The sequence below is a fragment of the Leopardus geoffroyi genome, chromosome B4 (assembly GCF_018350155.1).
Source record: "Leopardus geoffroyi isolate Oge1 chromosome B4, O.geoffroyi_Oge1_pat1.0, whole genome shotgun sequence".
NCBI classification, from domain to species: Eukaryota; Metazoa; Chordata; class Mammalia; order Carnivora; family Felidae; genus Leopardus; species Leopardus geoffroyi.
The window spans coordinates 55,687,704-55,697,634 of record NC_059341.1 but is presented as its reverse complement, the minus strand read 5'-3'; positions in this window follow the sequence as shown (position 1 = coordinate 55,697,634).

The following is a 9,931-nucleotide window of genomic DNA, read 5'->3' as shown; positions in this document are numbered from 1 at the left end:
TTTCTGAATATACACTGTGTTTCAGGGAATCTGAATCTAATATTGAGACATGTTTCCTTATCTCCAGATTATTAGCTTGAGACTCAGAGGAGCTAATGATGAAAGAACCACCATTCTTTTTATTTTTTTCATTTAAAAAACAGTTTATTCATTTTTGAGAGAGAGAGAGTAAGAGCATGAGCAAGAGAGGGACAGAGAGAGAGGAGGACAGAGGATCCAAAGTGGGCTCTGCACTGGCAGCAATGAGCCCAGTGTGAGGCTCGAACTCATGAACCATGAGACCATGATCTGATCTGAAGCCGGATGCTCAACCAATTGAACCATTCAGGCACCCCACCACCATTCTTCTTAAATGCCCTATATTACTTCTTGCTCAGATAATAAAGGACAGGTGTTACAATCTTAAAACCAATAGATTTAACTGGGTGATATGGAGGAAAAACAAATTCTTTTTTTTTTTTAACGTTTATTTATTTTTGAGACAGAAAGAGACAGAGCATGAATGGGGGAGGGGCAGAGAGAGAGGGAGACACAGGATCCGAAGCAGGCTCCAGGCTCTGAGCCACCAGCCCAGAGCCCGACGCGGGGCTTGAACTCACAGATCGCGAGATTGTGACCTGAGTTGAAGTCGGACGCTTAACCGACTGAGCCACCCAGGCGCCCCAGGAAAAACAAATTCTTACATCCCTAGAAGACAGATTTAATTTAACTTCTTTTAAACCAACCAAGAAATTGTATTACTAAGGAACACAGAACAGACATATAGGTGACGAGATCATTCTGAATCTGGTTTGGCATGAAAACAACTTTCTAAAAATTATAGAAAACCCTGAGGTTTTGAAGGGTTAAATAACACGGGGAATTTTTCTCCCAAGGGGGAAAAAAAATCAGACAATGATGACAACTCACTTCTCAGGTTATCTCTTGTTTGTTCTACTGACATGGTATTTGCCACTCACATTACAAAACATTCATGGTTACCGGGCAAGTCCTCTTAGCAATGAGGATCTAGAAGGCTGCCTGGAAATTGTGACTCCCACCTGACAGCAGGCAGCTGGTGCTTTCAATTCATGCCAACATCGTAAATGGTCCTTTCTAATCAGCTACATAATTCTAAGAACAATGCACAAGATATTTTTAACAGTAGACAAAAATAACCCCTATATATTAGCCAAGGGCTTTGCAAGGCAACATCATGAGCTTACTTCAGATTTAAAAATTTATTACTCTTTGTTTCTACCCTAATAATAGTGTGGGGGGATGGGAGAGGGAAGTGTGCTAGCATAATGTGTTTGACACAAGCATACTTTTCATGAAAATTAGTTCAACTGTGTATTTGCAGAACTATTTTTAGGTTAAAAGACCTATTTTATACTTTATTGTATTTATGCAAGATGCATAAGAAAACATTTTTTTCTGTATGTTAATCTTGAATGTGTTGTAAGCTCAGTAATATATTTACATCTCATTTTAAAATTAAATATCATTTATTTACTTTAAAAAAAGGGGGGGTGCTTGGCTGACTCAGTTGGTACAGCATGAGACTCTTGATCTCAGGGTCGTGAGTTTGAGCCCCTATGTACTTAAAGTACATAGATAAATAAGTAACTAAATAAATGTCACTTAACACTTTCCTCCATGCCTCAACCCATATAATAAATAGTAAGGTCATTTGAATTTTAATAATAATAATAATAAAAATATATTTAGGGGCCCTGGGTGGCTCAGTTAGTTAAGTGTCTGACTCTTGATTTAGGCTCAGTTCATAATCTCCTGGTTCATGAGGTTGAGCCCTACATTGGGCTCTGTGCTGGTAGTGTGGAACCTGCTTGAGATTCTCTCTCTCTGGGCCCCTCCCCTGATTGTGCTCGCTCTCTCTCTGTCTCAAAAATAAATAAACATTAAAAAAATTATATATATATAAAATCCTTTTAAATGTAAAAAAATTGCTTTTGCTGCTTATTTTGTGAACATTAAGAATGGAATAAGAGCAATGATGGACATATTTGAGACAGGTTCATACTATAAGAAGTTTTACTTATGATGGCATCCAGGTTTAACTTTATTCCTAAGTATCCTTTATCCATGTTCTTATTATTCTTTTTTTAACCCTTCTTCAAAATTGTGGTATTTTCCTGTTATTGAATGTATCATTGTAAACCGTTTGAAATATTGTATAAAAATGTATATCATAAGTAAATACAACTGCATAAAAGGCCACTGCAAGCAAAACCTCCAGAATTCTTGACAATTATGCTCCAGATATTGTGCTTGGGACTGGGATTCAAAGATGAAAACAAGACAATGCCACTTTCGACAGTCTTGTTAAGAAACAAGACTTGTTATGCAAACAGAAAAATGTTATAAAACGCAGTATGACAAATGTAGCCAGAGAATTGGCACAGAACAATAAAGAAGCATCACGAAGGAATAGTTACCATAACCTAGGAAAGTGGAGCCTCAAAAAACGTTGGTCTAGTGACACCTAGAGGATGAGAGAGGAGTTGGCCAAGTGCAGAATGAGCAGCCGACTCACTAAGCCAGCCAGAGGAGAGAGGAACTAGAAGCACACAGGAAAAGAAACAGGTCACATCACTGTGCGGGGGTGGGGGGGGGGGGGGGTGGGAGGGGCTTTGAAGTGCAGCCTGGTGTCGCTGGAGCGTCAGATTCCCAGTTCTGAGTGTTAGATGAGGAGAGACGGGAGCCAGTGGCAGGGGCTTACTTCCACAGAGATATTCGCTACAGGAAGTTGTGGTGGTGCAACGCACTGAGCATCTAGAAATCTACAGTGAGGGGCGCCTAGGTGGCTCCTTTGGTTGGCTCAGGTCATGATCGCACCGTTCTTGAGTTCGAGCCCTGCATCAGGCTCTGTGCTGACAGCTCAGAGCCTGGAGCCCGCTTCGAATTCTGTGTCTCCTTCTCTCTCTGCCCCTCCCTCGCTTGTGCTGTCTCTCTCTCTCAAAAGTAAACATTAAAAAATTAAAAGAAAGAAAGAAAGAAAGAAAGAAAGAAAGAAAGAAAGAAGGAAAGAAAGAAATCTACAGTGAATGCTGACAATATTTAGGCTATTTGAATAGTTATGATCTTTCAGGGTTTTTGGATGTAAGAATAACATACTCATTAAACTCTCTAAAGAAGGACATTCATTGACATAAATATGTTTTATAAAAGATAAGTAATCTCTCCCCTCCTCTTCCTCAATTCCTTAACCTGAGAACTGACTGCCATGATGCTAGGATGTATGGAGATGCTTGTCACAGGGAAGAAATGCATCATTTCCTGAAAGAGGGATTGTCCCCAAGAAGGCAGAGTTTCTTGTCCTGAAAAGTGCGTTCGACTTTCTTCCATGATAGGGCTGGGTTAGAAAGCCTTCTTTCCCTTCTTCTTTCCTTCAATCCTTTCCAAATCTTCTATCTTTTCCTTAGAGAAATACTCAGTATTTTTGCAACTGTGACATTTCAACATTTTACCCATGCTTGATGACTGAAATTTGCCTAATCTTGCTTTAAGTGCCTAAATATGAAGAATTCTGCCTGTGCCCCCAGAAACAGGTGCACATTCATGAATCTAGTCAGTAATTTTGATTGAGTGCTTATGTACCATGCACTGTGACAGGCTCTAAAAAAAGAGTGGAAGGCAACAGCCATGAAACATAGTAGGGAAAAAGACACTAATCAAATAATCACACAACTAGAAACATATAATCACAAACTGTGTTAAGTATTATGAGGGAAAATTGCAGGATGCTAACAAGGACTTTTAACAGAGGAACCTGCCCTATTTAGGGAACCACAGAAAGCTTCTCTCTGGGACAGTTACATTAGATCTGATGGTGAAAGAGAAGCAGAGCATTCCAGGAAGAGAGCACAGCATGTACAAAGTCTATGAGGTCGAAAGGGTCATGGCTTATTCAAGAAACTGGAAGAAAGCCAGTGTAGCTGGGATTCAGAAAAAAAAAAAAAAAAAAAGAGAGAGAGAGAGAGAGCTGCAGAAATACGCATTTACTATATTCTACAAAATCCTGTCATACAGGTTTAGGATCTGAATACTTAGTCTAAGAATTTGGAGGCAATCGAGTGTTTTGAGTCTGAGTATGACTTGATCGGATTTGTATTTTCAAAAAGCACTTTGGTTTCCAAATGGCAAGAGTGGATCCTGGAAACTATTACAAGAGATGATTGTAATTTACTCCGGGTTGTAGTGATGGAGAAGTAGAGAAACGGGAGAAGGCTGGAGATATTTGCGAGGCTGCACTGATAACACTAAGAGCAATGAGCAGGGGTTAGGCCACAGTGTCAGGAGTGCAGATTCTAGAGCCGGACTGCCTGACATGAATCCTGGCTCTAACACTTGTCAGCATGACTTTAAACCAGTTCATTAACCTCAGTCTTGATTTTCATTTCTGTAAAATGTGCATGCATATTGGTACTTCCCACCAGGATTGCTATAAGAACAAAATACTCAAAAGACGTAAACTATCTAGCACATTGGCTGACACAACCAAGTTCTTTAGAAATGTTTGATTCTATGAGGTTTGGTATGGGGAATGTAGATGGAAAAGAGGAGGAGTCAGGGAAGACTGTCAGTAATGATATCCATTGCCTTCAAACCTGGCTGAACTTGGTTTAGAATGAATCATTCAGTGACATGAAATTGTTAAGCTCTAAGCTAGTAATAATCAACAAAAGATGATTATGCTTTTGCCCAATGGGAGAATCTTTTTTTTTTTAATGTCAGACCCCAGCGAGGAAATTATTCTTCTTTCAAAAAGTGATCCATTTTTGCCAAGGAGTGTTGAACACAAAAATGGCAAAATCACAAGAAGCTGCCCAGATATCACAGAGCACACATATTAAAATTACATAAGAAAATGTTCCTCGGACAATAATTAGCCGCAAACTCTTTAGGAAGCTATGGAGACCCTCATTCATCTGTTATTTCCGGAACTATTTCTGGAGTGCCTGTAATAGGTCAGGTGATTTGCTAGGTGTAGAGATACAGAAGTGACCACAACAGATAGACATTAGATATTTTATGTTCCTGGGTGGGAAGACAGCATTGTAACAATATCTGTTCTTCCCAATATGAAATCACCTGAACTCCTAGCAGAATCTGAATGAATTGATGCTTTTGTGTGGTGGAATGAAGGTTTGAGGGGGTGGTGGTTGTTTTGGTAGTGGTGGATTTATCCTAGTATGTTAGAATTAGAAATTACTGCCTAAACGTTAATGTGGAAGACTGATGTTATTGTTATTGTTATTACTGTTTTAGAGAGAGAGTGTGGGCGCTCACATGTCAGAGAAGAGGAGGAGCAAAGGGAGAGAAAGTGCTGGGAGCCAATCCATTCAGCCTTCCTGATGGCACAGCCCGGGTGGTTAGCAGAAGGGCAATGCATAGCGCCCCTCCGAATGGAAAGCTACTAGTATCCCTCCTGTTACTCATCATGGCCATCCCCGTGGTCCAATTGACACTGATGATTCAAAATAAACCCATGGGGGCAAACTCGGGGATATTTTCTGGGGATGACCCCCAGGACAAAAAAGAAACCTTATATCCAGCCATTGCCACCCCCGCCTGCCCCTCCCCTACCTAAAGAAGGGATAGCCCCCATATATTTCCCAGCCAAGGAGGGGGACAAATGGGTTCAAAATCCCCACTCCGGCAACAAAGGAATGTATCCATGGATAAAAGTTACTCCAACCCCTAGGCCCACTTGGCCCCCAGGAGACATTCCAGATGATAATTGGACCTGGTGGGTGAAGGTACAGAATGGTTCATTAGTTCCTAGGTATACATTGTCTCTGGGAATGTATAAGGGGTGGGTTCCCAGGGCCCTCTTGGCTCCCTCCTGGCACCCCAGACCAAAGCGAATACTTTTGTTCCTTGTACCGCAAATGGTTCAAAGGAAAAATTAAGAAGTCATGTCCCTGTAAATGTTTCACTTGAGGTGTTGAGAGCTAGATGACCTTTCATGAAAATAGCAAAGCAAATGCCTTATAAACTATAAATAAATGTAGATACATAATGAAAATAATATGAGGAAATTAATCAATAAACAAAGGGCAGGAGGGAATGTTACAAAGAAATAACCATGAAGTTCCTTAATGGGTGATTACACAAAGGAACATTTTTAGAATTAGGTAATGCCGAGAAACATAGATGACACACGCTACAAGGAAATTGCTAACAAACATAATGCCACGTTTGCCACAATAAAGCGGCCAATCTAACACACTGCTGTTGTCTGTGTCCATTTGTTATTTTCGTGGACACCATTCATCCTTCGGGAACCCCTGGACCTACTGGAGCTGGACTCTGGCAAGAAAGAATCTCTTTTTCTTTTTTTTCCTAAGTCTTATTTATTTTATTTTGAGAGAGTGCGCATGTGCTAGCAGGGGAAGGGCAGAGAGAGAGAGAGAATCCAAAGCAGGCTCCATGCTGCCGTTGCAGAGCCCCACGTGGGGCTGAATTTCACCTTGGTGAGATCATGACCTGACCCGAAATCAAGAGCCCGTTGCTTAACCAACTGAGCCACCCAGGTGGCTCTGGAAGATCGATGTTAAACACAACCCAGGAAATTCTTTAAAATAAAACGCTGTATGGGGCGCCTGGGTGGCGCAGTCGGTTAAGCGTCCGACTTCAGCCAGGTCCGTGAGTTCTCGCGGTCCGTGAGTTCGAGCCCCGCGTCAGGCTCTGGGCTGATGGCTCGGAGCCTGGAGCCTGTTTCCGATTCTGTGTCTCCCTCTCTCTCTGCCCCTCCCCTGTTCATGCTCTGTCTCTCTCTGTCCCAAAAATAAATAAACATTGAAAAAAATAAAAAAAATAAAATAAATAAAATAAAATAAAACGCTGTATCTGAAATTAACAAATTGAATAAAAGAAGTAGAATTGATACAGTAAAAATAAGAGAAAATTAAGTAAACCTACTCAACATGAAAAAGGCTATATTTTACAGGTCAATAGCAAATACTATATTAAAATACTAAAAGTAGTGTCATTAAAGTCAGTAAAACATTATAGATGTTTGTCATTGTTATTTGGCAATGTTTGGCATATTCCAGCTATTGCAACCAAACAAAAATGAAATGGGTTATAGATACTGGGAAGGAATTACTGTTTTAGATGACTGCCTACCTAAACAATCCAAGAAGCAGCATTTAAAAACCTATCAGTGCTAATATGACAATTGAATAGGATGGCAGATACAAACTAACTATATAAACACTGATGGCTTTCTTTTATACTAGAAAAATTCAAAATGGAAGTGAAAAAAAACCTCCTCTCACATGTCACACTAATGATAAAGGCTTTAAAATACATATGAATAAATTAAACAAGAAAAGCAAAATAAAAGTAAAATCTCATATAAAAATTATAAAATTACTATTATAAATTATAATGGAATAATTTTATGTTACAAAATTTACCAATGAAAAGACTTGAACACAGAGATATTTTATATTCCTGGGTGAGAAGACAACATTATAACAATATCTGTTCTTCCCAATATGAAATTACCTGAACCCCCAGCAGAATCTGAATGAATTGATGTTTTTGCGTGGTGGAATGAAGGTTTAAAGGGGTAGTGGTTGTTTTGGTGGTGGTGGATTATCCTAGTACATTAGAATTAGATGAGATGTTGCAATTTTCCTATTAAAATGATCACTCTAGTTGCTGCGTAGAAAGTAGATTGTGTGTGTATGCTACAGGAAGAAGAGCTGACGTGATGTGTGTGTGTGGGGGGGGGGGCGGTGTAGGTGGGAGGAATAAGAAGTTAACAGGTTATAACTGAGGGTGACTTGGACCATGGTAGCAACAGAGGCAGCAGAGGGAAACAGGCTCTTGAGAGACGTAATGATCCCCAGTAGACAGTATCATGAGAGTAATTGATAAGAATCTTTAGGGAAAGCATCAGTAAAACCCAGGTATCTCAAAAGAAGATCTAGAAATAATGAGAAGAATGACTTTTCTACCAGCCACAACTACCTAAGGGTTTCAGCGTTTCTTGCAAGGAAGAAACTAGAAACTAATAACAAATTATCATTTGTTTTTGCTGTATAGATTAGGCTTCAGTTAAGTGTTTAAAAATTGTTCATATTATTAATGGCATAATGTGAATTCACTCATTCGTACCTAACCCTGTTTTCTTCATTAAATCCTAGTTAGGGAAGCCCTCCGGAGATTGATAAGCATTACGTACCTCAACTGGGTCAATGCTGTTTGATTTGCACTCAGTCTTCTGCTATCCAAGACTCAGTCTTCTGCTATCCAGAGTAAGGACACTGGGTTAGCAGTCTTTCTCAGAGAATTTTGTTTTCGCTAGTCCAATTGCGGTGTCATTTGCTGACTCTGGAGAATAAATTCATTGCACCAGCAGAGATGGATTCCTTTCTACCTGATCTTTCAGACAGTTTTAAGGTCAATTCTCCATGAAGATGTAGTTCCAAAAATATCATTCTAGCAAAATAATTATCAGAGTAAAAGCCTAGCCGTTAGAATCTTCTGAAGTCCTCAAAAAAAAAAAAAAAAAAATCAAAAGAGAAAGAAATGTGTTTAGGATAGATAACTACTTTTTCTTCCTGTTATTCTACAAACTTCCCTGTTCCTTCCTGAAGAAGACAGCATTTTTTATTTTAAATGATGCATTTTGATAAAGGTGAGTTTCTAATAGTCTACAAAAATTAAGACAAAATTGTATCCCATAGACTGATACATATATCTCAGTATGTCCCCAGAGCTCCTGTGATGTGATGAACGGTGCCAGATATTGAACCAGTAGTGAGCAAAAACTGAAAAAAAAAAAACTAAAAACATAACAAAACAAAACAAAACAAAACTTCTTTGTAGAATTCATTTAGTTGCAAACATGTAGACTTTTTGCTTTATAAAATATTTAGATTTTTAAAATTCCTAATTAAGATTTGCAGTGTGCAACTAAATACACTTTAAAAACAACTTTCAAGGTCTTTTTCTATTTTTCCACAAGTCTTGTGAAAGCTGTATGTTCTATTCTTGAATCAAGTCCTAATTTTAGCCAGTTGCAAAGTTGAGATAATAAATGCTTTCAGAAAACAACAACAACAACAACAGTATCTTTGAATTTCAATCCAGACATTAATTTGGTCTAGGACTTAAGGACTCAACATCAGTTGTTTTTTAAAGTTTATTTATTTTTTAAAAATCTCTGTCCCCCATGAGGGGCTCAAACTCATGACACTGAGATCAAAAGTTGTACACTCCACTGACTGAGCCAGACAGGTGCTCCTCAACATCTGTTTTTAATTGCATAATCTAACTTGTCTCTGTCTATTTGCCCATCTCTCCCCTGAAGGTAAGAACTGCTAGTCTAATTGCCAATGAGATAACAGATTGCTTTTAATTTTTAATTCTTCCTGGTTACCTTGGTTATTTCAGAAGATACTACATGCTGGGGCACCTGGCTGGCTCAGTCGGTTAAACAGTTCACTCTTGATTTCAGCTCAAGTCATGATCTCACGGGTTCCTGAGATGGAGCACCATGCATGGGGCTCCCCAGGGACACAGCCTGCTTGGGACTCTTTCCCTCTCTCTGCCCCTCCCCGACTTGTGCTTCTGTGCTCGCTTGCTCTCTCTCCCGTGCTCTTCTCAAAATAAATAAATAAATTGAAAAAAAAAAAAAAAAGAAAAGAAAAAGAAAAAAGAAACTGCATGCTGCACACTGCGCTGAAGCCAGCTTCCCAGGGACTGCTCCCAAGCCAATCACTGGTCACAGCACCTTCTTCTTGGGAGACACAAGATTCCTCTGAGGTTGGCCATAGACTGCATAGTGATCTTCCTCTTCTCTGTCTCAGGGTTGACGTTGCCCTCCCTGACTTCTCCAGATCCCTCCATATTTCCCCTCACCTTTGTTTTACCTAATAAAATCCTTACACACTTAATTCTGTCTTGGCAC